This window comes from Chelonia mydas, chromosome 8, assembly GCF_015237465.2.
Source record: "Chelonia mydas isolate rCheMyd1 chromosome 8, rCheMyd1.pri.v2, whole genome shotgun sequence".
NCBI lineage: Eukaryota > Metazoa > Chordata > Testudines > Cheloniidae > Chelonia > Chelonia mydas.
The window spans coordinates 8,633,002-8,661,001 of record NC_057854.1 but is presented as its reverse complement, the minus strand read 5'-3'; the positions used below and the strand labels follow the sequence as shown (position 1 = coordinate 8,661,001).

The 28,000-nt window shown below is 45.2% G+C and overlaps 1 long non-coding RNA gene across 1 annotated transcript; it reads right to left on the bottom strand.

The window, feature by feature from the left end:
• Nucleotides 1-27,829, bottom strand: LOC122466814. Its single transcript, XR_006292653.1, has 2 exons — nucleotides 26,947-27,829; nucleotides 1-2,447 (listed from the first exon to the last, which is right to left on the bottom strand). It is a non-coding gene; the product is annotated as an uncharacterized LOC122466814 (long non-coding RNA).
• Nucleotides 27,830-28,000: the final 171 nt, after the last annotated feature.

The window sequence follows — 28,000 nt, the reverse complement described above, 5'->3', positions numbered from 1 at the left end:
TTGAAGAAAATCATTTTAATGGCTATGTTAGTTGCAAAAAAAAAAAAAAAGAGGCAGTTTCTTCTTGAACTCTCTGTCAGAGTTAAGTTGGATTTTTAATGACATTCTGAAAGCTTGCGGAGTTCAGTATGATGCACATCACCTGCTTCGTTAGAACTCTTGGTACGATTTGACATCACTTAACTAGGTTAGTTTCAGCATGTTTCTGTTACATTTATTGGACCTTCTCTGGAAAACTCTTGCAATTTCTAACCAACATTTATGTAAGCTGGTGTATAGAGGCAGAGAGCTGGTGAAAGAGGGTATTATCTCGTTGACTTCAATGGTGCTTCACCCACTTACATTCGCTCTGAATTTTACCCAATGCCACTGTCACATTCCGTTTTCATTCTGCTCCTTAGGGCAGAGGGACTTATCTTTATTTTGATCCTGTACAGCACCAAGAAGAAAAAATAATGAACAAGTAAATAATAATAAAACACAGAAGGACAATCTGCTGTTATTTAGCTCCTTGCAGCTCTAGGTGCTTTCCAGTCTATTCATAGATAAACAGCTGGTATGAATTCTACCACTTGGTTATGGGCCCCATTTCTCCCTACACAGGAATAGCCATGTAGGGCTGTGCAAATACTGAATTAAAACTTGGAGAATTCCAAGGGATCTCTACATTTTAAAGAGAGGTATTGTGCCTTCCATGGAAGAAGCGGGAGTTCCACTCCCCAAATTGTGGATCCCTGAAGTCTGCACAGGTCCTGGAGACCTGCAGGAGAACAGGTTATCTAAGTACGATGCCCCTTCCTTCTGCTTTGCAACTGGACCCTCGCAGCTCCAGGGCTCCTTCCTTGCTCCCAGAGCAGACTGTGGCGGAGACGCACATCAGCTTTCCCTGTGGCTTTGGGGTGCCTGGGTGAAATGAATTTGGTGGAACTTGCTGGTAGGGTGGGGCAGGTACCTATTTTTCCTACCTAAATTCCTCCAGTTTGTTGTGCTCCTATTTCACGTGTACTATACATCTCAGGCACAACAGACAGAAGGGATCAAGCCAAGAAATCTCCTTTCAATGGAAAAGAAAAATACACTTTGGTGTAGTTTAGCATTTGCCAAACTAATATCACAGCTGTAACAACTTCCTTTTGCCCTGCTACTTAACCACTGTGATTTGCAGATATATAGTGTCTTTCACCCAAGGATTTGAACATGCCTTCATTTACCTGAGCTAAGTCTCAACACTTCTGTATGGTTGTCCCCATTTCACTGATGGGGAAACTGAGGCACAGAATGATTCAGGTAATGGCTCACGGTCATACAGGGAGCCAGTGTGAGAGGTGGCAATAGAACCATTTATTGACCATTGGAACGATTTACAAGGGTTGTGGTGGATTTTCCATCACTGACCATTTTTAAATCGAGGAATTACTTTGTGGAAGTTCTATGGCCTGTGTTCTATCAGAGGTCAAAAAAAATGATCACAGTTGTCCCTTCTGGCCTTGGAATCTATGAACTGCACTGTCCCACTTGTCAGCTGCCTGCTGGGACCACTAGTCTACATTACCTCTCCCGCTTCATTGTTTCTTGTGGAGCTCAGCGACGTACAAAGATAGTGGAAGACATGGCTCCTACTTCAAGGAGCAGTAACCACAGAGTGCAAGGGACAGCATAGAAGGCAGTATGGAAAAAGAGGAGGCTTGAGAGGGTCCAGGCCTCTTGAAGGGAGAGTCATGAATCAAAGTTACTAACTACAATGCAAATGAGTCAGCATTTCATGAGAAGCAAGTGCCAAAAATCACTGGCCATGCTCCAGGCTTAGGATTAGACATTCTTAGCATGCAATCTTTATTCCGCCTCTTTCTAGCTGTGCCAATTAGACAGTCTTTTGTAGAGGATATAGTTTTTGTGAGTAGCATTTGTCCTTAAATACATAGTGGGCGATGTTATAAAACATAAATCAGTGTAGAAGTTGGCTCAGTAGAATAAATCACTTGCGTTCCTGGGAAATAGTTTGACACTTATTGTTACATGTTACGCTAACACCAACAAGCTTCCAAACAATGCAGATGGGCTCCAGAAACCAAAACAAGTTCTCCAAATGGATGATAACATTACAATAGGTTCCAAAGTATCCTTGCATTGGAAGTTGGGATTTTTAGCAATTGGCTCTCTGGTTGCACTAGCATCGGTCACTTCAGCTGACACCTTCACAAGCACAGCTAAATTGATCTCCATTTTTACAAGCACTCTCTTCTATTTCTCTCCCTCTTGGAGAGCAGAGCTGCAGAGCACATGACTTGTTGACCCATGAATGCCTGGCACAACACTAGCAGAGCGACCGCCGAAGTCTCCTGGCGCAGGTGGAGGACACAACATGAAGTGCAGGCTCCAAAAGTTTCATAGGTTGACATCTGCATCTCTGACAATTCTCGGATTCCCCCAGAAGTGGTGTAAATGTCCTGGGGGTTGAATTTTAACAAATAAAGGCCGTTCCAATTAGTTACAAATGCGAAAATGCTGAAGAGCTCTATCAATCCCTTCCTGACTGGCCATCTCCACAGAGAAATGGTATATACATTGTGCTGCCATAAGCAGCTGAAAGCCTCCCCACGCTAAGCAGAGGACACATACCACAGGCTCAGATTCATTCCCCTTCCTGGTTCTTACCTTTCTTCCGGCACAAAGCCCTGAAGAAGCAAACACCTTATCCCGAGTTCCCTCCTGAGTTGACTGTACCTTGGAGATCTTCCTGCAGAATTTCCTTTCCCTCCTTCCCTCTCCCTTTTGCCTCAGAGAGACTGAAAGCCTTTTATACTCCAGAGTTGGAACTAATGCTACCCAGCTGGTCTGGATGCCGGGTAAGTTAGCAGGAAAGCGCAATACCTGAGAACATAAGAACAGCCATACTGGATCAGACCAGTGGTCCATCTAGTACAGTATCCTGTCTTCTGACAGCGGCCAATGGGGGAATGAACAGAACAGGACAATTTTGAGTGACCAATCCCCTGTCGCATACGCGCAGAGTTTCTAATGTGCCGGGGGGAAGGGGAGGTGCTTCCCCCTGGCTCCGCTCTAGGCCCTGTCCCTACTCCACTCCCTCCCGCAAAGCCCTATCCCCACCCTGCCCCTATCCTGCCTCTTCCCACCCTGTTCCGCCCCCTGCCCCGAGTGCACCCCATCCCCGCTCCTCCCCTTCCCTCCCAGTGCCTCCTGCACACCACGAACAGCTGATCCTGGTGGGTGGGATGTGTGGGGGGGAGAGCAGGAGGCACTGATCGGCAGGGCTGCTGGTGGGAGAGAGGCACTGGCGGGAGGAGAAGGCGCTGATAGCAAGGCTGCCGGTGAAGCATTCACGGAGTCGGAGCCTATGTCCAGTCGTCCAGTCCCAGCTTCTGGCAGTTGCAGGTGTAGGGACACCCAGATCATGGGATTATGACTCTGATCATCTTGGCTAATAGCCATTGATGGACCTCCATGAACTTATCTAATTCTTTTTTTAACCCAGTTATACTTTTCGTGCACACAGAATCCTAAAACCTGATGCTCAGTTACCAGCATGAGCCAATAACACTTAGTACAACTGTCTGAAAAGTATCAATTTTAAAAAGAAAAGGAGTACTTGTGGCACCTTAGAGACTAACCAATTTATTTGAGCATGAGCTTTCGTGAGCTACAGCTCACTTTATCAGATGCAATGTAGCTCACAAAAGCTCATGCTCAAATAAATTGGTTAGAAAAGGAGTACTTGTGGCACCTAAGAGACTTTTTGCGAATACAGACTAACACGGCTGTTACTCTGAAACCTATCAATTTTAAGTAATTACAGCCACTAGAATTGATCATCATTCATCAACTTTGGAATTTTTACAAGCAGGTCTGACCTAAAAACCCAACAACGACGAATACCATTTTTCATTAAAGCTTGTAAATCAAACAAAAAAGAAAACCCCAATCTCTATCCTATGACATTTGGATGTACAAACCACACTTCTCAAAATGGAAAGTAAATTTAGCTGGAAAGCAAATGCAAAGGATATTAGTGCAATTTGAATCTGCATTTTTGATATGTGGCATTTTCCTTTGGAGTCACAGGCCTCTGTTGCAAGGCAAAATAAAATAAAATAAATCTTGGCTTTTAAGTAAATACAGAGACAATTTCCTCAGTATGGTGGGATTTATTGGATTGCAGAAATCTCATCAGAGATCTCATCTGCCAAAAGTTTAAATGTAGATCTCAAGTAGAAGGGGGAAAATTTATTTAAATTGATGATCACTTTTGGCTAAGTGGGCAGCATTGTAATCAACAGAGAAATTCTGTAAGGGAAGACCCATAGTTGGTGCCTTTATTAGGACTAAAAGAAGTTAGGGCCCTACCAAATTCACCGTCCATTTTGGTCAATTTCACGGCCATAGGATTTTAAATAATAAATGTCATAATTTCAGCTATTTAAAATGGAAATGTCACAGTGTTGTAATTGTAGGGGTCCCATCCCAAAAAGGAGTTGTGTGTGTGTGGGGGGGGGTTTGCAAGGTTATTGTAGGGGGGGTTGCGGTCCTGCTACCCTTACTTCTGCACTGCTGTCTGCGGCGGCACTGCCTCCAGGGCTGGACAGCTGGAAAGTGGCGGCTGCTGGCTGGGAACCAGCAGCAGCACAGAAGTAAGGATGGCACAGTATGGTATCGCCACCCTTACTTCTGCGCTGCTGCCCGCAGAGCTGGACCCTCAGTCAGCAGCCACCCCTCTCCAGCCACCCAGCTCTGAAGGCAGCACAGAAGTAAGGGTGGATCATGACCTAGAATAACTTTGTGACCCCTTCCGCAACTCCCTTTTGGGTCAGGAGCCCCAATCTGAGAAACGCTGGTCTCCCCCGTGAAATCTGTGTAGTATATGGTAAAAGCACACAAGACCAGATTTCACAGGGGGAAGACCAGATTTCACGGTCTGTGACACATTTTTCATGGTCGTTAATTTCATGGCTGTGGTAGGGCCCTATTAATATACCCAGGACATATTAAGTTACAATACAATGTAATCTTCACTATATTATAATTTCCGTTAAAATCTACTGGCTATTTGGCATTATATATGATTATATAGAGATTTCCTTCGAATGCTTACCTTGCATTTCCTTGCGCTCTGATGAAAAGCGTGCTGTGCACAATGACAAGATTTATTGCACCTAACACTCCATATTATAGCTGCTCTGCTAACCACAGTAAACAAGATATGAAAAGCAATCATAGAGATAAAGCCACAAAGGAACAAGAATTGGTCTCATCTTTAACCCTTCTACCTGCCTTTATCCTGACAAAATTCATCATACATCAGCTCTGTATCAAATGCAGACCTACCATGTTAAAGGCTTTGTCCCTTTACTAACAGAATCTGCACTTGGATCTCTAACTCCACCATTTCCAAAGCGCTAACATTGTTCATTGAGTCTGGTTTATCTTGGTCACTATCAAGGTACATGATCCACAGCTTGGGGTGGGGGGGAGTGAAGTAGAGCTAGCCCTAGGGCTATAGCTGTGAGTTAGTCAGCAGCAAGTGTTGCAAGAACGTCAAATGGGCAAATGTCATCCCTGTAGGAACAGAGCTTTGCTCTGTGGCCAGCTGACATTTGTTTGAGGTGCAGTCATTCCTGAGGCGAAGTCCACCATTCCAAAGCGGCTATGGATAGTTACTGAGTAATGTAGTATTAAAAATATTTTCTTTACTTTGATCATGGTGCTGCTGGGAAGAGGATGTTGTCAAGTCATGACACAGTCATCATGTTAGCAATGTTTTGCATCACAAAAGCCACGATTTGACCCTGGAGACCTATAAACATTAAATAAAGAGTGAATTTCCATATCAAGGTCAAGTAGAGAAATATAAACTCGGTTAACTCACTGCTCGCAAATGAAACAGAAGTCTGCACTTCAGTCAGTCAATCTTAACCCATTATCCTTCACAAATACACACTGGAGAATGTACGCTCTATTCCACATTTTTGGTGGTCCTAGCTATGACCTAGGAAAAGACCATCCACAGACAATATCCGCAGAATAACAATCAATTTATGTATTACTTTCAGTAATTCAGGAAACAATTTAATATAAATAATAATTATTAATAAATATTAGAGAGAGAGAGAGAGAGAGAGAGAGAGATTGCATGTGGGCAAGACAAGCAAGGCAAGGTTTAGAAAAGAACAAAACAGAACTGCTAAATGGTCTTGAGCCAGTCAATGGCCTCTGAGCAGTGTTCAACTTGGGAAGACCTACAGGCTGATCACCAAGAAATGAGCAGCCATCCAGCATGTGTACAGCGTCCTCCCCAGTGCCCCAGGCATGGTAGGTCTTGGCTTAGCAAAGCCCACAACCCTTGAACCTGTTAAGATGGCTCCAGAGGCAACATGGGAGCCCAAAGCCCGGGAGCTGTTCATCCGGCCTGGTAATGAGGTGAGAGTTCTTGGTAGTGTCAGAGGTTCTCTCCCATTTTGACCGCTACAGTCAACTGAAGGTGTTATCACTGGATGGAGAGTGTGCAGCGCTGGCCATATACGTTTTGCTGCAGCCAGCTGTCACCCAGTATCACTTCTGAGTTGTAGCTACAAACTCCTGCAGTGGATGATCTTATGGAGAATTATGCCCATGAGAGAACAACTTTTGAACGATTGCAAAGCAGGTTTTTGACCAAATCGAATCACCAGTACCAAGTACTCCCTACTTATTTTGAGAATGGATTTCAAGACCAGAAGAAAATTGGAGCTCTCTTTTTTGACCCTACAGCAGCCTATGACACCATCTGCCACACTAGTCTGCTGTGCAAGACATCAAGAGCTCATCCTAAATGGGATGTCATGGTGACGGAGCTGGTGTCCTGAGAAAGACGTTTTCAGGTGGATCTCAGCCACAAAACCATCACCTGGAGAATCCAGAAGAACTGACTTCTGGAAGGCTCAATGCTGGCATCAATTTTATTCAATGTATTCACCAACGACCTACTGTACGCCATTTCCAGGTGGTTCATGTAATGGCTGCACACATGCCGGATGACTGCACACGTGCTGGATGGCTGCTGACAATATTAGCTTGGTCTCAAGGGACCACGACTCCCAAAAGATGGAAGAAAATCTGAATAAAGATAAGGCTGCCATAGACATATTGTAAGAAATGGAGACTGAAACAAAGTACGTCAATGACCATGTCAACATGCTCCCACTTATGCCATGCTCAGAGCCAACTTGAGCTTAACATTTTTTGGAATGGTCAGCAGTTGGCATATGATCCAGAGCCAGAGTATCTAGGGATTGCCAACAAATACCATCTCACTAAAGTAGTTCAAAAGATCAAGAAATTGTTTCCTGAATAAACTGGTAGGGTCCCTTTGGGGAACCAGTGAACAAACACTGCATAGTTCAGGGCTCGCTCTCTGCTACTCAGTTGGCCAAAATTATGCCCCAGTTTGATTAAAAACTCTGCCCACACTAGACACGCGGTCACAGTGCTTAATCATACCATAAAAATTATCACAGGCATATTGAAGCCAGCAAAACTTGTATGGTTCCCTGTCCTAGCCAACATTCCTCCACCTAATACCCTATTAATAATAACAATAATGTCTTTAAATTTTCATTATAGGAATCTAAACAATCAACACGTTCTACCTGTTTTGATTAGATGCAGGGAACAACAAATGGAGATCTGCTAAACACTGGCAGACAAGCAGAGGAAAACTAAGACTCCATAACTTCCTACCTTGCTATATGAAAGTATTGTGTACCCTTTTTAATATCTAAGGAGCTAGAAGTCCTTTGTAAACATTATTTCATACTCTTATAAGTATTATTAGTTCCACAAGCAGGTAAACTGAGGCAGAGAGAGATTAGCAAATTGAGAAAGTTCTCACAGCACGCCAATGGCAGACCCAAGAATAGAACTCAGGAGTGCTGATTCCCTGCTGCCTGCTCTAATTCAGACACGGCTTCCGCTCCCTAAGCTAACGGATATTGGTTTTAATTAGTCATTTAAAAAAAAAAAACAGCCAGAGGGGAGATACTTTATTGATCATTTGTAAGAGGACTAATGGCCTGTTTTCCCCTCATAAGTTTTGCTCTCCTGACAGTTTTAACTCACCGTGGGCTGTTAGCCCCAGGCTAGCACAGAGCACTCTCACTGCCTCTGGGTACGTCTACACTGCAATTCAACACCCGCAGCTGGCAGGAGTCAGCTGACTTGGGCCCGCAGGGTTAAAAATTGCTGTGAAGACATTCAGGCTCAGGTTGGAGCCCGAGCTCGGGCACCCTAGGCTGGGGGAGGCACCCAGAGCCTGGGCTCCAGCCCGAGCCCAAATGTAGCCCCACAAGCCTGAGTCAGGCGACATGGACCAGCTGCAGGTGTTGAACTGCAGTGCAGATATACCCCTAGAGGTTGTGCAGCAGACAGATGCCTCTGCAAAGGATCCTGACACTGCTCCAAGAGGAGGAAAGGCAGCTAGTAAGGAGTACAAATCATGTCATGTCCTGGGAAGAAAGAGTCACCGATACCGAAAACAACATTAAAAATAAACTGGGGTCTAAAGTCCAAACCTGGAATATATTTAGCAATCCTGGAGTGGGAACGAGAGCAGAACATTCCTGGAAAACATTCAAAAAGCAAGATGAAAAGATTTCCCAAGCACAGATTCTGAGTCAGGTTGTTATGGATTTTGGAAAGGGGCATTAACCTCTGACCCCTTATAACGAAATGCATTCCCTGACCACCACTTTGTTTGGATTTGTAAATTGGATCCCAGCTCTGCAAAGGCATAAACTAGTGAAAAACTTTACACACAGGACTAGTCCCAGGGAAATCAACAGGACTCTTTTATATTTAAGCACATGAACAGTAAGTGTTCGAGAGCTTGGGTTTTCTGTGTAATAGAGAAGCTGCAGGTCTCCAGTCACGTGTGACAATGACACTAATAAGCACGAGGACTTCCCAGCAAAATTTTGCCTTGCTGTACTTCCCAAGGAAACAAACCTTTCTGCTGTCTGGTTCTTTTACAAATCATCAGCCTCACAGATCAGCTAGAGACAGTAACTAAAGGGAAAAGAGTAACAGGCACAATTCTGTACCTGCTTCGCCACTCTAAGACTCTACTGCAGGCCATAGAGCTGCAGGGAGCTTGGAGCAGCACAAAATATTTGGCTTTATGATGCAGATTGTCAGCAGATATAAGTCAGCAGAGGCCCATTGACTTCAATGGAGCTACACTGATTTACACAAGCTGAGGATCTGCCCTTTTGTCTATATAAAATACAAGTGAATACTCTAATTTTGCTACCAAGGCCCTCCTTCATCCTGTGCTTGTGGGACAGCAAGAGATCAGCTTCCCCCAGGGCGGTATCTTGGTTACCAGGTTCCACTGAGCTGGAGGCTGCGAATAGTTTCAGGATAAACCAATGGAAGGAGCTGGGTTTACAGCCCCAGTGCAGAGGGGTGAAAATTGCACATCTGTTCCAACACGGGCCCGTATGCCATGGAGAAGCATCCCCACCCCCAGAGAGGACAGTGCCATTTCCACCACCCGCCTCCTGTGGGGGTTCTGCCACTCAAGGTCAACGAGACTTTCGCAGAAGCCCTGCTGGTGCTGGGTGCAGACTCAGCATCCTGGCCACACTCCCTCCTTTGCCAGCGCTGCCCACTTTCCAGGCTGGGCAGGTTCTCTGGAGCCCTCGCTTGCAGGAGGTTAGGCTTTTCTGCTGCTAGGGGCCCTGAGTGTGCCACTAGCTCTTCACAGAGCTAATTCTCTGCCTGTGAGGGAAGAGCGGGACTCCTTCATCCATTCACGCATTAGCCCAATGCCCGTCCTCTTAGTCTTTCAGTCTGACATGCGCTCCATACGTATTTCCTATCTTCATGCCTTCATTTCTGCAGGTCTTATGTTGACACGATTTGTCAAGGTATTGCTATGTGTTCCCTATGGAAACATATTATTCATAGAAGAGATTTGTCATTTCGATAGCTCCAAATCCCAAATTTTCCATGAAGGCCTTTAGCTACGACGGAGACAGATTCCAAACCCTGCCCCATGGGAGAGTACATTACTGCAGAAGTAGTCCCATTGGTTTCATTAGGGCTAAGTGTAGTGAGTACAACACGATATGAGCAAGAGCAGTAGAAGGTGTCCCAAAGTCACGAATATTCATTTACTGAGGAGGAGTCATCCAACTTTTCTGGTGCATCAGAACAAACTGCATAGACAAGAACAGGAAAAACAGAAGTTCCTGTACCATGATTTAGGAAATTCAATGAACTAGGGCCAAACACATGGTCAGGCTTCAATGAGTCCCAGGGTGACTGGCCCTTTTAGAGAGAAAATGCCAAAGGATTAATTTATCTTCTATTGATTTAGATTAGCCACATGAACGGTGCAGGCTTTAGTCTTGGTTAGCGTCAGATTATTGATGTAACTCTTTCTAGCTGTCCTGAGTCTGCAGCTGTAGCCCCAGCTGCCAGCTCTTCAGGGAAAGAACTTCTAGGAGAACAGTTATTGGATGCAAACGGCTGCAAAACTGGATCAAGGAGGAAACTTTGCGTGTGATAGACAGAGCACATGCTATCTGAGGCAGAAAATGAAAAACCCAACGTATGCTTTTTGGGGTTAGAGGCTGTACTTAAATCAGAATAAGAAAATTTGGTATAGGGCTACAACTGAGTTGTAGTTTATTTGTGCTATTCTAAACATTGCAGAAAGTAGCTGACTTCTTAGGTACTTAAACAAATAGAACAGGTATGTGTGAAAAAAGTGAGGATTCATTATTACAGGCAAAGGAATGAAAATTAGCAACTATAACAGCTAGTAAAGATAAAGACACTGAATTACAAAACAAATGCATATGCCATATGGAGAGTGAAACACTCATTCCCACCAGATACAGTGTTTTTAGTCTATTTACAATATGATAGAGTTCCATAGAGATTTCTGCCTTATTGATTTTGCCGAATGGAACATGTTTATTTCCTAGGGGCATTATGTATTTGAAGCTGTCTAACATATATAAAGGGCAGGAAAGATATTATCCTCTCCTGCTTTCGCTGACTGTCAGCATTTAATTAATCTGAGAGCTGCAGGGCAGATTTTTAGTGCAACCGAAAAAAAAAAAAAAAAAAAAGATCGGGAGACAAAACATCAACTTGTGCTCTGAATGCCCCAGCGCATTATCATCATACCATTAAATGTATAAACTGGAGGCTACAGAGCTGAAGAGACATGAATGCATGTCACATTTCTCCCTGGTAGGACTCTGCTCCAGAAACCCTTTATCCTCCACATCAGTTCTTTTAGTGGGAGCTTCCCTTGATACTCAGTTTTCTAGGCTTTGGGTCTTTGGACCCAGGCAAATCTAGGTTTAGTCTATAACGGAGGTGTAATGATGATTATAAGTAAGGAGGTATTATGCTTCCTTTGCTGCATGTGGGAGCTTCGCCAGCTCATTGCGAGTATCCTGGGCCATTATTATTTAACATTTACATGTTTTACATTAAATGTTAAATAATAACGGCCCATTGTGTGAGGTGCTGTACAAACATATACGAAGTGGCAGTCTGCCCCAGTAGGGCTCACATGTTGGGACTGATGAGGGTTGTACAGTATGAAGTTTTTATGTATTGCTTTGCTCCCCACACATCCCTGGTGACTTTGAGAATATGCAGCCTATCAGTTGACCTACTAAAAAAAGTCAGTAATCTTCTTTAGCCGCTTTGGAGCTAAATTTAGAAAGTTCACCTTTAAAAAGAAACCATTTTTTCCCCCTGCAGGTTTGTCTCCCTGTCAACGCTACAGACTGCCAGCTGCTCTGCTGCACAGAGCCTAGGGTGACCAGACAGCAAGTGTGAAAAACCAGGACGGGGGTAGGGGGTAATAGCGGCCTATATAAGAAAAATACCCAAAAATCAGGACTGTCCCTATAAAATGGGGACATCTGGTCACCCTAACAGAGCCCCTCCTCTAATGCCCTGACTCTCACTTCCAGATGGACGTCTCTGCAGAACGTCTCTCTGGTTTGCAGCAGCTAACCCTGCTAAAAGCCAATACATACAAGGCAGGCTTTTTATGAAGAGTGACAGCCTCTGCGGGCCAGAGAAGGGCAAGAGCAGCAGAACACCGGAAGGGGTCCAAGCACGCACCTACACCAACATTTTGTTTTTAAAGTGTGCACTAATTTGGGGGGGGGGAGGGAGGGAGGTGATCTGGGGCCTCATCTTCAGAAGCGCTTGGCACCTGCAGATCCAGCAGGAGTCAATGGGAGCTGTGGGTGCTCAGCACGGTGACTAATCTATCCCAACATGACTCAAGTTGCTCAAAATGTTAACGCTCTAGCTGCTAGGAATCGTGAAGGCAGAAGAGCAGAACAAGGGGTGGGTCTTCGGCGGAGAAAAAACGCAAAAAAGACAGAGCCACAATACTTATTTTAATTCACCAAGAGACTGGGATATATGGATTCCTCCCCGCCTTTTCTCTAGCATCCTCCGTGGTGTCCCAAAACAAACCATCGGCAGTACTGATGTCTCTTGATGGATACATGTTCACCAGTGCTTGTGAAGGCGGAATAGGATCCCTGGATACTGCCTTGTGTCATATGACTCTGACCCACGTCATGGAGCCAGAAAATAAAGAAAGATTTTCAGAGCCACCTAACGGGAATCGGTATCCAAATCCCTTGTAATTAACGGGAATTGGGTATCTGCATCCCCCAGTGGTTCTGACAATCTCAGATCCTGCTTTTAGCAGCAGCCCGGCCTGTCATGCCTTTATTGCATGGGGTTAGAAGGAAACGGAGGCTTTGTCTACACCCAAATTTCTGTTGGTTTAGTTAAACCACTTTAGTTAAACCGGTGAACCCATATGTGGACATTCTTATTTCAGTTTCGGGGCAGCTTATTTTGGTTTAGCCTAATCCCATTCTTAATAGATTTAAAGTAAGCTGGGCTTATTATGGTTTGGATGGAATTTTCCCACTCTCCCAATTCTATTGCAAGATTGGTGTTTTCCTACAAGCCCCAACTCCTGGAGTGAAGTGATTATGTGAGAATCTCAGCTTTCATTCTAAAAGTTTCTAGCCCTCTTGGCTGCCAGGAAAAGCTTGAACATATGATATGAGTGCATCCAAAAGGCTTAGAAATCAAATGGCAAGGGAAAACCCCCCCAAATGTACTGGTGTTTAAAAAAAACTCACAATTTTTAGGCCAGTTGTTTAGGGCTGGCAATACTGTGAAATAAGGGCATCCACACAGCCGTGGGCACGGGTTTAACAAAAGTGGTTTAAAATCACATCCGAAGTTACACCAGTGCAATTGTGCATGTAGACATGCCCTAAGCATCTGGCCAAAGTGGAACAAACCAAACCACCTGCGTCCCTCCTTGCTGGCTGCAGAGGCCCCACTGCAGAGCAGTGCTGTGACGGAAAGCTGACCTGACCCCTGGAGTCCTGATAGGCTGGAGAGGGGCAGAGAGAAGGAACTGGCTTCTTCCCCTGGTTGGCTCGAGAGCTGACCCTGCTGCCAGCTCTCCTCCAGTTCGAGTATGGAATTGCCGTTGGAGAAGAGGCTGCAGGAGCAGCCAGAGGGCATGTGCTGGTGCCACAGAGGCTGCCATGACATGCTAGACCGAGAATCAGTTCTGGGCTGGGGGACAGGCCCAGGGCGCAGCCTGAGCACGTGGCCCCTGTGGGTACATCTACACTGCAATAAAGCACCCATGGCTGGCCATGTCAGCTGCCTCAGGCTCGCAGCGCTCAGGGTATGGGGTTACACAATTGCAGAGTAGATGCCAGTTTCCAGACCCTGGGCTACAGCCCAAGCCCGGACATCTACACTGCAATTTTTATAACCCTGTGGCCCGAGCACCACGAGCCTGGGTCAGCTGGCACGGGCCAGCCGGCACAGGCCAGCCATGGGTGTTTTATTATGATGCCAGAGCCCAAAGGGAAGGAGGCCCCTACTCGCTGACTAGAGCTGCCGGGTGCAGGGGCCATGGCACTTGCTGATTAAAGTGACCGTGGTTGATAAAGCTGCGTGGGTTACCAGCAGCAATGCTGCAGGGATGGCTGGGCGGGTCTTCCCTCCTCAGAGACTGTGGAAGGGGTCTCTACCACCAGGTAAGCGACAGGGTGAGGAAGCAAATATCAGCAAGGAGAGGTGCCACCACAAATCACTTTGTAGCGTGTGTGGACATGTCGATGCCCAAAAATCCTCTGGGGTAGGCCAGGCTAGAGGGCTGCCAAGGGTGTGGAATCACCCACATCTGTTGGTCTCTCAGCCACCATGCCAGTCAGAGCAGGGTGATTACAAAAACAGCAGGCAATCTAGCAAACAACAAGCAATTAACTACATGAAAAAAAGTGTCACCACCAGACTGCTTTGTTTTTAATCTTCCAAACTTGTCAGGGAAGAGATCAGTCAGGGCGACAGCGCAGGAAATGAAGGATTCCGCTGCCGGATAGGCACGCTCTCATTTTAAGTGGCAACGCATCTCTCTTCCTGGCATCAGAAGCAGATGGGAATCTGACACCCGTCGTTGAGCCATCGTGAAAGGCGGGTGTTGATTGATTGGGCTTCCTTCGAACATGTTGCTACCCAGAGATTAAAAAGCATGCTGCGATGATTTATAAGAATGTGCTGAATTGGTGGGAAGCATGGCTCAGCTACCAAACCACAAAGAGAGAAGGAAGCCACCTTTCTTAGGCTTCTAACTGCTTGGCTGTTCCGTGCATTTCTAGTTTTACAGTTTTGAAAATCCATCACAGAAACCTACCCGCATCCTGCTCCATGAAAGCTGGATCAGGTTACAGAGAGGGGACTCCACAAATGGTTGAGTTGGATATCTGTAGGCCTGATTTTCCATTGCGCTGCACTTTGTGTCATCATTATACCAGTGCAAAGTGCTACCAGAGTGGAAGGATCAATACCTACCTTGCACGAGTGTCAACAGTATATAAGATGCAGAGCAATGGACGATCTGGCCCATATGCGTATAAAGAGGAAGGTCTTAGGTAAATATGGCCTGTGCTATGCTAAGAGTTTGTCTGGCACACTAGCATCAAGATACTCCCAATTTTAGCAGATGGTTGATCGGACAGTAATTACATACCTTGCAGCTATGTAGCAAGAAGCAGCATGCTCCTCAGACACTATGGTGGTGGGCACCATAAGCACCTAAACTGTTCCATCTTGTTTCTTGGCATGGGACAAGACCATATTCATTTTACCTTCCTTTATGATTATAGCAATGATAGCCACAAGCAGCAGGGCAGGGCAGCACAGACACGTGGGCTGGAGGACAGCTGCCCCTCCACAGAAGAGTTCTTCCCCACCCCACCCCACCCCAGCCCAACTAAGATATCATGAAACATCCAAGAAGTCTTCAGCTGACACCAGGAAAAGAACCCACTGCACATGCTGGAAATGTGTTCGTTTACCACCAGTATTGACAGAATAATTAAGGGGGTAAAACAGAGCACCGCCCAACTGCATAATCTTGAGTACTTAAAATGAAATAAAAATGTATGCAGTGAGTAGGGAAGTGCCTAGGAAGTTGCCCTACCACATTAATAAATTCTTTGCCATCCCATCTGCCTTCCCAAACGTTGAGTCCTGCAGACGGCCCTGGGGCAGAGATAACTGGAAGCTGGACTGCAGCCAACTCTACGCATGTCAAGGCACATTCAGCCTAAGATGTTTTCTGGCATTGGATTTGAGTGTCTTTCAAACAAATAAAGGCGCTGAAGGGGCATTATAATGACTCTTTGAATATTAGTCACACTCCCATTAGCGTTTGATTTTTCCTTTCATAGAGTGAAGCCAAACTCATGAGAGATCTGGAAGGGATCAGATCTGCTCAAGGGTAGAGAAGAGACAGCTGGGAATACCACTGGAAAAATGTGAAAAACACGGCATGTGTTTGGACCCGCGCCGCTCCCTCATTCTTCCATGAAAATACAAGCTCTCTGACCCCTCCAAAGAGATTTCACATCTCTGAGACAATGACCATCTGTCGGGCAGCATGGGGAGCTCATTATTTAAACTGAGACTCTATTCCCTGCTGCCATTTTCTCTCACATTCTGCTGTAAAAGAATGCCTCACGTATCCCATCATCCCTGGCTAAACAGTGGGATGTGGTGCCTTGCCTTAGCTCAGGAGGTTTTTTAAAATTCTCTTTTCCTAGAAGGTGCCATTGTTTAAGACTCGATTAAAATACAATAATTTCCGATCATTCTAATAACCAGCCAAGTGCAAGGTGGAAACCAGTCTCTTTGCAGGACCGGTGCCCTAATTTGTGTACCTGCAAAGGTGACTGCTGTGTCCCTTAGACTGAGACCCAAGTTTCCAAGCAGGGCCAGTGGTGAGCATGAGGCCATACGAAGACTCACCGTCAGTTCCTGACACCCGGGCTTAGCAGGAGCTCAGCGTGCATTACCACGGGTATGTCCTAAATGCATGAGTTGCTCTGCTTGTATTTTTATAGCTGCCAATTGCCTCCAACCAGATTGCTCTGCACTACCATAGAGTGGCCATCAGAAACAGTCCTCACGAGAACATTCCAATCCCATATCCCCATTTCTATAGTATCATCTTCTCCAGCAGGGAGCATGCCAGCTGAGATGGATCAAATGCCGTGCAGTCCCACTAGTTACTGGTGACTTCCTGCCACTCTGGCACGCTTGTTACATTTCTGAAACAAGCCAAAGCTCATTACTAACCATATTGATGAATCCACTGCTCAAAACAACAGGATGTTTTTCATGTCATTCAGTGAGTTAATTGTGGGAGTGGAGACTGGATGGGAAAGCACCCACCTGGGAACACAGACCCAGTCCCCCTGCTCCAATCACTCTTGCATTGTTTATCCACCCAGAGGATTGGTAATGAGAAATGGTGTCTGTAACCAGAGGAGGGGTTAGATTCTAATGGTTAGAGTGTTCAGCTGGGACTCAGGAGAACTGGGGTTCAGTTCCCTGATCCCCCCCAGACTCTCTGTGTAACCTTGGGCAAGTCACTTAAGCCCCGATCCACAAAAATACCAAGACGTCTAAGCCTGGGGGTTTGGTGCTTAAGTCTCAGGTTTATGCTCCACTGCAATTCACAAAACTCCTGCTGAACCCAGTCGGCACCTAAGTTTCCAGGGTAAAATTTCTCATGGTGCCTAAGTTTCTGCTTCTGCACATGTGCACTGCTGCTCTGCTCTGGGGGTCCGGAGGCCTATCTTCTGCCTAAGCCCCTGAGCAAGCCATGAACTGGGGAAAGATAAGCGGACAAATGCCTACCTGGTAGGCACGTTCACAAGCTGCCTACCAGATTGGGTGCCAGGCAAAAGTTGGCTGGTGGTGATACCATCTAGTTTATAACTTTCAGCCCAGAGGTTAGAGCGCTCAGCTGAGATTTGGGCTAGAACAATTTTTATAGTGGGGATGGCTACATGAAAACCATGGAAACCAGATATTTGATGTTTGTTATTACTATTTCAACCCCTGCTGCCAGCACCACTGGATGTGGGAGTGCTAGGTTCACTTCCCTATTCAAATCTTTCTCCAGAAGAGGAGGGGTCTCCCACCTCTCAGGAGAGTGCTCAAATCACTGGGCTATGGGATATTCTGATGTGGTGCATCCTCAGTCTCCCCTGTTGAAGCTGTTCTACTGTGGATAAATAATGAGAGAGTGATTGGACCAGCGTGACTGGGCCCTCGGTCTTCTACTTCCTGGCATGACTGTACCACTGTGGATAAATACTGACAGTCACTGGGCAAGAGAGAGAGAACAACTCTGTAATCCAGTGGTTAGGACACCCCCCTGGGAAGTGGGAGGTTCTGAGTCCAGTCCCTTTGTGGATCCAGGCCTTAGTCTCTCTGTTCCAGATCCAGAAAGATATTTAGGCTTCTAACTTCCATTGATACCTTTCTGGATCTGGGCCTCTCGGCCTCAGTTCCCCATCTGTAAAATAGGGAACCTAGTACGTCCCTGCTTTCTAGGGGGGATGTGATAAATACAGGGAAACCTGTGCGACACTCAGATACTACGGTAATTTGGGGGTGGGGGCGGGAAGGTCATACAAACACCTGAGGATAAGTCTACACAGAAAAAGAAAATCCACAGCATTTCACAATGAACTACAGTCTACACAAAATGCCCAGCTGAGAGAGTCCAAAGATGTCATGGGCATGAAAACACTTCTGCCCTCCCTGCAGGCTGGCAGTGTGGGGATGCTTGTGCCTGCTAGGGCCAGAAAACATAGGGCAGTGGGGCGGGCAATCCCACACTTTCCCTAGGCTATAAATTAATTTAAAGAGGCATGTTATGAAGCCACGCCACTCCCCAACCTTTAGGAGACAACATTTGTAAAGTGCTCAGAGGTCTTTGCCCTCCTGCAGCTCCTTCCAGCCAAAGTATTATTTTACAAAAAAAGAAGTAAAAAATCTCAAAATGCTGTTTAGTATTTTATATCAATTGCTTCTTATTATTTTCAATATAAGGCCCGTGTAAGATAAACACAGTTAATGGTAAGAATAGGAAGATATTTCATCGAAAGATTATTTTATATTCTCCAGAAGAAGTGCCAGCCTGTGTTCATTCTGGATATTGTCACTTCACAAGATGCGCAACTAGCTAGTGACAACACCACCACAGCATGCTGGGTCCGATTGCTTCACACCCTATTTGTGGTTTTAAGAAGGGAGAGGGAACCATTGGAACGTTGATACGGCATCAACTATTCTCTCACTCCAAAACAAGACTGAGCAAGCTGAAGAAGTAGGTGATCACTCAAGCGCTCAATTCCAGGTGACCCCAAGGCAGGAAATTCTGAGAACAACACTGCTCCAGTAGCAATTGTGCCGGACATCTATCAAGCAGAAGCAAAGAAATATTGGATTAACACATTAGGGGACTGGACCAACGTTGGTAATAAGTGGTAGGGAAGAAGCTTGGCCAAATGTAACAAGCCAGTAGAGCTGTGCAGCTTTACAATTCATGAAAGAATTCTCTTAAATGCCCCTAATTGAGGTGGTTTGGTGGGGGGAATATTCCAATTATGCCTGGAGTTCACTTTCTATACAGAGTTTTTCCACACTGCTGACTGTTATAGGCTGAGATTTCAAAGGAGCCTAGGGGATTTAGGCAGGCAAGAGCAGTCAGCTGGGTGTGCCGTGAATGGTCAATGAGGAACTCTGTCTGGGCTAAGTCTCGCAGTCCTCAATCTGGCAAGAATTTCACTGGAGCAACGGCAGGAGACCTGACGTTTATTTGACTGTTGTTCTGTAAGGGCTAAAATAATGGGCCAAAATCACTGGCGCTGGGATTTCCTCCTTGAAACCAGGAGCGGAATCTGGGCGGTCAGACTGTACCCCCTCCATCTGCATGGAAAGCGGTGGGGGTGGATGAGCAGCCAGCTTTGCTGCAGTGTTCTGTCCTTCCCTCAGATCCTGTGGTGGGCACTCCATGGGCCTGGGGATGGCCATGCAGGGAGGACTGTGGTGTAGGCAGGCTGAGGGAAGAAAGCACTAGCGCCCTGAAGATCAGGGCGCCAAGGTAATTCCACCCTCCGCTGTTACCTTCCCTTGGAGCCCCTTCTGGGGAGAGTGGACTTCCAGAGGCTGCTGCTGCTAGGGCAGGGCATTGGAATGGAGGGAGGACAAGAGGAACCCACAGCTGGCATGAAGGCACAAGGCCTCCTGGCCAAAAACACAGCTCGCCCTCAAAAGGGCGAACCATGTCTCCCCTTCCCCATGGGAATGATTTGGTAGGAACTCCACAATGGGACCCTCGCAGAGTTTTCTGACCCCTCCCACAGGTTTTCCCATTGGACAAAAGGATTTGAGGCCTCAGCCAATGGGAGTTTTCCACTAACTTTAAGTGGGCTTTGTCTCAGGCCCCTGCCCTGCGCCTTTAAAGCAGGCTAGGGAAGGATGGCAAATGTGGCTACCCTCTGAGATTGATGAAATCTGGCTGTTGGCAGGGTCTGTTTCACCTGTTGCTAGTGAAAAGGAAGCTGCCCAGAGTTAATTACCATGAAGCGCTGGGAAAATGACAATGTTTGATTAATTTGCCATGCATCCGAATATTCATTTGATCTCTCTGACATGAAACGGTTCAAAAACAACACCCTGAAAAAAACAGACCCTTCCTGCCTTAGTTTTAAAGGAAAGTGCAAGATCCTGTTTGTAAGGGAGGGAAAAAAGATAATTGTCAAGCTGCCACCAGCATTTCACAAGGAATATATTAAATAATAGCATTTGCATAATTCATCTCTGGAGCTGATTCATAAGCCTCTGTTTCTGTGCACGACTGTTTACGCATTACAAAAGGGGCATAACTCAGTCAGCTGAGATATCAGAATTGCAAAGGGAAAATTGTATCCCAGCGAAGCCGGCATAAAGCAACCAGTACAATCGATCTGTGGTACTTCTATGGCGCCCCACCACCTTAGTCTCTCCCAGTCTTTAACGTACTTTCCTCCACAATACCACTCATAGGCAGGGCAGTGCTATTGTCCCCAGAGGGGGAACTGAGGCACAGAGAGACTAAGGGACTTACCAAGGTCATACCAGAAGTTTGGGGCAGAGCAAGGAATTGAACATGGGTTTCTCAGTTGCTAGGCTAGTATCCTAAATACTGGAGCATCCTTCCCATAAGGCAGAGATATCCGTTTTCAGAGTAAAACACAGGCCAGCCTGCAATACCTTTTCTCACATTGTGTACTACTTCCCCGCCATGGGGCTGCTTGTGGACACGGTGCTACCCAAGGTAACTAACGGTATCGCAATCTGATCCTAAATATGCGGACATACTAGGAATGAGTCTCAAGGGCCCAAATTTCTCCACGTAAGTGAAATTCTCACATAGGGTCTAGCTGAAACTCAGTGGCCTCCTAGAGATTGTGCAATGAGGTGCATGGCTTGCATCATCATAGAGCACGCAGAGGGAGTGAGTCAGCTAACATGAGGATGTCCCAATATCCACAGTGGAATTAGGACAGCTGCAGAGACTGGGCCAGTCACAAGGAAACTCGCTGGGCAGGGCAGACGTCTTGTGCCCCAGTGCTTTGCAGCTGCTTTCCCCCAGACGATTGCAAGAGACGATCCCTCAGCACCCTGGCCCTCTTGCCAGCAGCCGCTCTGAAATCTCCCCTCAGGAGTGGGGATACATAGTATGGAGAGGGAACTTCCAGCAGTTAATGCTGACAGGGCAGCTTAGATAGGTACTCTATAAAAGTCTCTTTGGTGTCCAAACATGGACACCATCTCCTGCAAAGGAAATTCTAGTGGGAGATTGAATGCGGGGAAAGGCACCAATTCTTTTGGCTCCACCCTCCGCTACCCCCATAGATCCTCAGATGGCTGACTCCAGAGAGTGAAGGCAGCTGGACTTGCAAGGGATCAGGGAACTGTATGGCATGGAACCAGAGGTGAGGGGAGCACATGGGCCAATGTTTCCATGCAGCTCCCATTAGTTCTCGCTTTCTTCCACTTGACATTTGCTGGAGTTACATCTGTAGACATAGCGGTTTCAGTCTCACAGCCAACATCCAAGATGCCAAATTGCTAGTTAAATGAGAATTCAAAAGAAGATTTAAAGATACTATGAATACCACTTGGACATATGCCTGCAGGCTGTTTATTTTTAAATGAGATGTCACATGTAATTTAGTGGCTAGACTATGTATTGTTTTTCACTTTTATTTGCACTGCTTTAGACAGCGCCGTATCAGCTCACGCTTTCATTCTTCATTAGATGAGATAAATGAAAATGGCACCATTTTTCTGAATTAAAGTCCAAATATTTGACATGTCAATACCACCTACCTGAACAAAGCTCTACAGATTCCTAGAGCAGGTGTCTAATTTGCATGTTATTACCAACAAGAAAGATTAATGCTTTACTAAATAAATAAATAAATCCTTTACTATGCTAAAATAGTGACAAAAACAGGGCTTTGTATACTCCCACTATTGCAAAGAAGAACAAAATGCCATGAGTGCATTTTGTCCATTCTTGTGTTGTTATTCTTCAACTGATCTGTCTTCATAAAATAAGTTTGTTTTGGGGGGTTGGGGGGGGGGGAAGGGGAAGGGGTGTCTTTAAAAGTGGCAAATAACTTTTGGTGTAAATGAACCAAATGTGCATCCTATGAGATAAATATGCTGGAGTTGGGTAAATCCCAGTTTGGATACAATGAAAAACAGATTCAATGCTATAGCCAGGAGTTGAAATAAGGTTGCTTAATTTTTTAATGGCAGTATTTTAATTAGAGCTTTCAGGTTTTGGTTGGAACAGAAAGTGCAAGAACTGGAAAATACTGCAATGAATTCTGCTTTCATTCATAACAGAGTAAGTCCAAAATGACTCTACTGACTTTGCTGGAGCGCCTCTGGATTCACCCTAGCATAAATGAAAGTTTGACCCATTGAGTTCTCAAAAAAACGGCAGAGCCCAATTGTGCAGCCCCAAAAGAGTCAGATAGTTTGGGTGAGTTTCAAATAAGCAGCAGATTTATCTTTCTTTCTTTTTATTTTTATTTTAGTAGTTTCCTAGACTGGATTTCTGAACCTTTTGAAGTTCATAGATCTCAAGGCCAGAAGGCACCATTATGATAATCTAGTCTGACCTTCTACATACAGGCCATAGAATTTCACCCACTGATTCCTGAAGCTGAAGGAGATGGCCCTCTTTTAAGCTTCCCTGCAGCTCTCTCTGGCCCTGATTCTGCAAAGCACTGAAGCATGTGCTCCAGCTCCATTGACAGACATATCACATAGGCACGTACTTAAGTGCTCTGTTGAATTGGGCCTCTATTCCAATGGTGTTCTCTAAAGAAGACACTTACAAAGCAAAGCCCCCGATTCAGTAAGGCACGTAAGCATGTGCTTACCTTTAAGCTTAAGAGTTAAGCATGTACCCAAGTGCTTTCCTAATTCCGGGCCTAAATGAGGAAGATTGCACAGCCTGGTCCAGCTGGCTGCTGAATAGGCTCTCTGGGTGGAGAAGCCAGACAAACATCCTTTTGCAAGTGTACTGCTGGAAAGGCATGGAGTGCTTCTTGCTTACTCCAGAGCTAGTCAGATTAACATTCCCTAGCGCCAATATGTTTCCTTGACACTGTAGCGTAAACTTTCAAACCATCCAAGAATCATATTTTGATGTAACTTGTCTCCGGACAACAACATGAATTCCGTTATAAGTAAAGCACAAAGTGGTTTATAACAGAGGATATCCTACACTAATAGAAAAGCTGTTTTCATACATACGGTAAGTTTAAAATCAATTATTGCTTTGAATAATGATTTAAAAAAAACCACAATGTGCTCCCTCCACTCTACTGTTTAAAATTTCTTTAAATTAGCTAGTTCTAAGCATACAAAAGAAAACAAGAAAATTAGTCAAAGCATATGTTTCGCCCCTTTTCTAATACACTAACGTACCTCACAGGCCTCTATACAGAATAACTATGGTTATGTAAACTAAGGGGATTATTTCAAATGATTACATATGAATCAGAGGATTAATCTTGGTTTTCAGAATTGATTAGTATGTTTAGACTGTGGCATTTTGATCTATTGATCAGCACTTTTTGAAAAGTGTGCTGCAAACTGCTGTGCTAGTCAAGGCACGATCATGTTTCATCTTTCCCAGCCAAACTAATATGGTAGCAAGATTCCTTTGGGCATGAGCAACCTCCTGAGTATTAATGTCATAGTAAATATCAAATCAGCACCACTTTAACTTGAATCAGTGCAATTAAAGCAATGCTGGGTGAAAAATTCCTAGCAAATAATTTGAAAACCGTTGCCTCTTTCTGTTCGTGATCGTAAAAGCTTATGATTTCCTCAAAAGCATTCATTATTCACAATGATTCACTAAATAATTTCTACAATTTGTGGTCTATGCGTTTAAACTTCGCTTTCAGAAAATATTCTCCAATAGCCACTTCAAATTCATTGGTCTCTGACCCTCAGCTAGTGTTAATCAGCATAGTTTTATTGAAGTTATTAGATTTCACACTGGCTGCCTGGCCCCCAAAGGGCCATTTTGTCAGCTGGGGAGTGAGCATAGAGAAGCCCTGACCATGTCCGCTTTCCTCCAGCCTTGCTCCCTACACAAGGAGCTGGGATGGGGTGTAGGAGCCACTACATTGCTAAGGGAATCCTCATGCCAGGGATCAGACTGCTTTGCTCTGGTGGAGCGGCCCACAGCAGCCTTAGCAAAGCCCAGGAAGTGGTCTAACAGTTTATATTCATTACCAGTGCAATTGCTCCCATGTAAGGCTTTGGGTTACATGAAATGGCAAGACACAAACTCTTCACCACTACCAGAAGGATGCACCCTTAACAGTCAGACTTTAGCCTTAAGATATTGGGACAAATGATACAAGAGCCTCCCTGAACTATATGAAAGGGATCACGAACAGTTTAGGGCCACAGTACTGAATATTTTTCCCCCAATTTCTTTATTGCATCAAGACAGCCCTGGCAGTCCAAACAATTTCCTCACTCAATGGAAATGGCAACCAAATGGGTGCAAGAACTCCAAGAGAGCTGCACAGCAGACTTAACTCCATGCAGATTCTCAGTCTTTTGCCCCAGTTCCTTTCAGTTGTATGCTAGAAACCCCCTGCACCTTACTTAACAAAGGAGAACACCTGATTTCATACTATAGATTTGCCATGCTTTAATTAACTGTGGTGCATCTGCTGCTGTAATTAACTAGTGATCAATAACCAGAAAGCTATTTTAAGATCAAGTAAACGTGAAATGAAATATCTAATGCATATTTAATCAGACTAGCAATTACTCTGTCATTAGCCCTTGTGTTCCAATGGCTCTGGTAGTCCGTGTTACAGGTCATCGATAGATTAGTGATGAGATGAGTTACCAGGAACTCTCTGGGGCAAGGACTGTTTTCTTTATTATGCATTTGTTCAGTCCCAAGCACAAGGGGTACCTGATCTTGGATTAAGCCCCATCATGTTTCTGCAATAAGTAATAATAATTGAAGAGAGGGATTCAATTATAGAGAACTATACTGCACCTTACAGGCACCTGTCCACCCATCAAAGACATACCAACAAAAGCACATTGGGAAAGATTCTGATCTCAACTGCGCCAGTATAAATTCAGAATATTTCCACTGACTTCAACAGAGTTGCTTTGCATTTGCGTTGGTAACTGAGATAAGATAAGCTCTGGGGTGAGAGTCCGTAGCCTGTATTGTGCAGGAGGTCAGACTAGATGATCATAATGGTCCCTTCTGATCTTAATATCTATGAATCTATGAATAAAAGCATTCAAAAATACCCCTGCTCTCAATTTACAAAGCAGTATACACTTGGAAATGCGGAAATCATTAGAACCAGGCCTCTGTTCCTCACTTTTGATGAAACTAAAGAACACTCATGTTTCCCCAGACACATGAAAAACTGAACATTTAGTATGCTTGCTTTTGTCCTACAGAATGTCCGCTATATTGAAACGCTACCTCTTTACAGCAAATGCACCATATACAGTCTGAACCATTGCATTACCATTTATTTGTGTTGGCTGAAGGAGCTCTGGTGAAAATGAAAACTACGTGAAATCCCCGCTTAACAACAGGAGATTACCCTGGAGCTTGGCGGAATGGCAGTAGATATGAATGGGTCTCACAGCGACCCTGACGTACCAGTTTGGGGTGAAGTTTCATGCCAAGGGAACAGTTTGTAAAGTGAAATTGGGGTGTGTGTGGGGGGGGGGTGGGCAGGAAGATCTGCCTCATTTGGGATTTAATGCCAAACTCTTTTTTGGATTTTATAGGCAGGGAGTATACACTTCATTTCTTCAAGCCTCTGTGTCCCATACTTCCTCATATCCACTCACGGATGCTGCTTCAAACAGCTGACCAGTGCCAACTGAAATCCCTGGGCCAGATCCTCAAATCGGCATAGTTCCACTGACTCCTGCTATAATAGAGCCAAACCTATTTACACCATCTGAGATCTGGCCAAATGGAGCTACACTCACTGCTCCAATTATGAGGGGAAAAAAGTAGAGGAGAGACCCTGAACGTCAAGTGGCTTGCTTTAATTTACAAGTAGTGGAAAGTAAGGGGTCCATCAGACAGAAGTGAGGTAGCTCCTGAAAGTAGTCAGGGGCCCTGCCCCTTCCAAGCCCCCCTGTAATTTGGGTGTAGCCCAAGGCCCTGTGTGCTTCAGCAGCTGTGGTGGAAACTACATGTTGTAGGGTAGGGATTACAAACACGTTGCATGTTGGGAGAACTGCTCCCCAGTAGGAAGTTTTAGCATGGAATCTGGGAGTCTAAGGCAAGCAGAAAGGAGGCAGCTGGACTGCAATCCTGGTCTATGTTTCCTCACAGAATAAAACTTTGTCCCTGGTGTATAGGCCTGGGCTGAGGTGAATATACATGGCACCCAATGCAGAGTGCCTTAAGGAAGCTCAGGCCCAGTCCCCCAAAGCTGTGGAAAAGGCCACCAGGCAGACTTATCCTATCCTGGACAACTCCAGATTGGGATGGTGAACAGGAAGGGGCATTACACAAGCACTGGTTACTCTGCGGTAAGACCAGTTTCAGTGATTTCAGAATCAAGCCCAGAGATCCCCTTTCCAGCTACTTGTCAACCGTTTCTGGTTACCAAAAACATGCAGCAGTTTAATAAATCAAAATTCAGGTGCAATCTTAGTGTGAAAAGGAAACTGACATTTCTGCTGCCTGCTGGCAAAGTCTTCTCTGACTTCGAATTTAGTGCATGAACTTCCCTATGCAAAACTCTCTTTCTGCCTCAGTGAACTATTTATAGGGGGAAGCCAAGGAGATTCCCCACCTGAATTATCAGTTCCCTGGTTCTAGACATTCAGTAACACACCAGCTCCAGGGACTGTATTTCCCCCTCTCTATATTTTCTGTGATTGCATTATAATATGTTAACTACATAATTAAATGCTATTTACCTTGATCTGCAGCTCTGGGAATCTGGGGTGTGAGTCTCCTCCAGTATTTTCCCTGAGGTAAATCAGGAGCAAGTCCATCAGGAGAAGGATCGGGCCCAGTGGGTGGCTAGCTACAATGCACCCTCTTCTCAGGCTTCTCACAACTCAGTCCATGCTTTTCTCACATGCACCTTCCTGTTAAGGACTTGTACGGTTTCAGAGATCACAAACCAAAGGCCACTATTCCTGGGCTGATTAGTTAATTATTCAGCATGCACCTGTGTGCATGAAGGAACAACCAGCCCAAGGAGCAAGAACAGCACTAATTACAGATAACATGAAAATCGTTTCTATGGTAAGTCTATAAAAGTAATTAACTCATTAACCTCACTCCTAGCCACTTGCTCATGCTCGGAGGATCAACTTGCATTTCAGTGTCACTGAAGGACACTAACAACATCATCAGGAGATCAATGGGCTCTAACCAAATTAATTAACCCCAGAATGCCAGTGGAATGATAAAAGCATATGCATCATAAGGATTCCTAGAGCAAAACACGGAGTTCACGACAGCAGCCTTCCTCTAACAAATCTTATACAACAGCACCAAACTTAGGCTTTCTTCACACTGAGGATTTACCCTGATTACAGCCAGCTACACCAGTGCAAGCAGATAGCAGCTTTGCTCATCTACACTATTTGCATTGGTGGAAACAAGCTGCACTGGTGCAAATCATGGCTTATGGTGCTTTTGTCCTGTCTGGACTGGAGGTTATACCAATGCAGCTGTGCCTATGGCCGCCAGGGTCATAAATTGAGGCAAATTCCCCAGCGTACATGTCATAAATATAAAGGGAAGGGTAAACACCTTTAAAATCCCTCCTGGCCAGAGGAAAAACCCTTTCACCTGTAAAGGGTTAAGAAGCTAGGATAATCTCGCTGGCACCTAACCAAAATGACCAATGAGGAGACAAGATACTTTCAGAAGCTGGGGGGAGGGAGAAACAAAGCCTCTCTCTCTGTCTGTGTGATAGTTTTGCAGGGGACAGAACAGGAATGGAGTCTTAGAACTTAG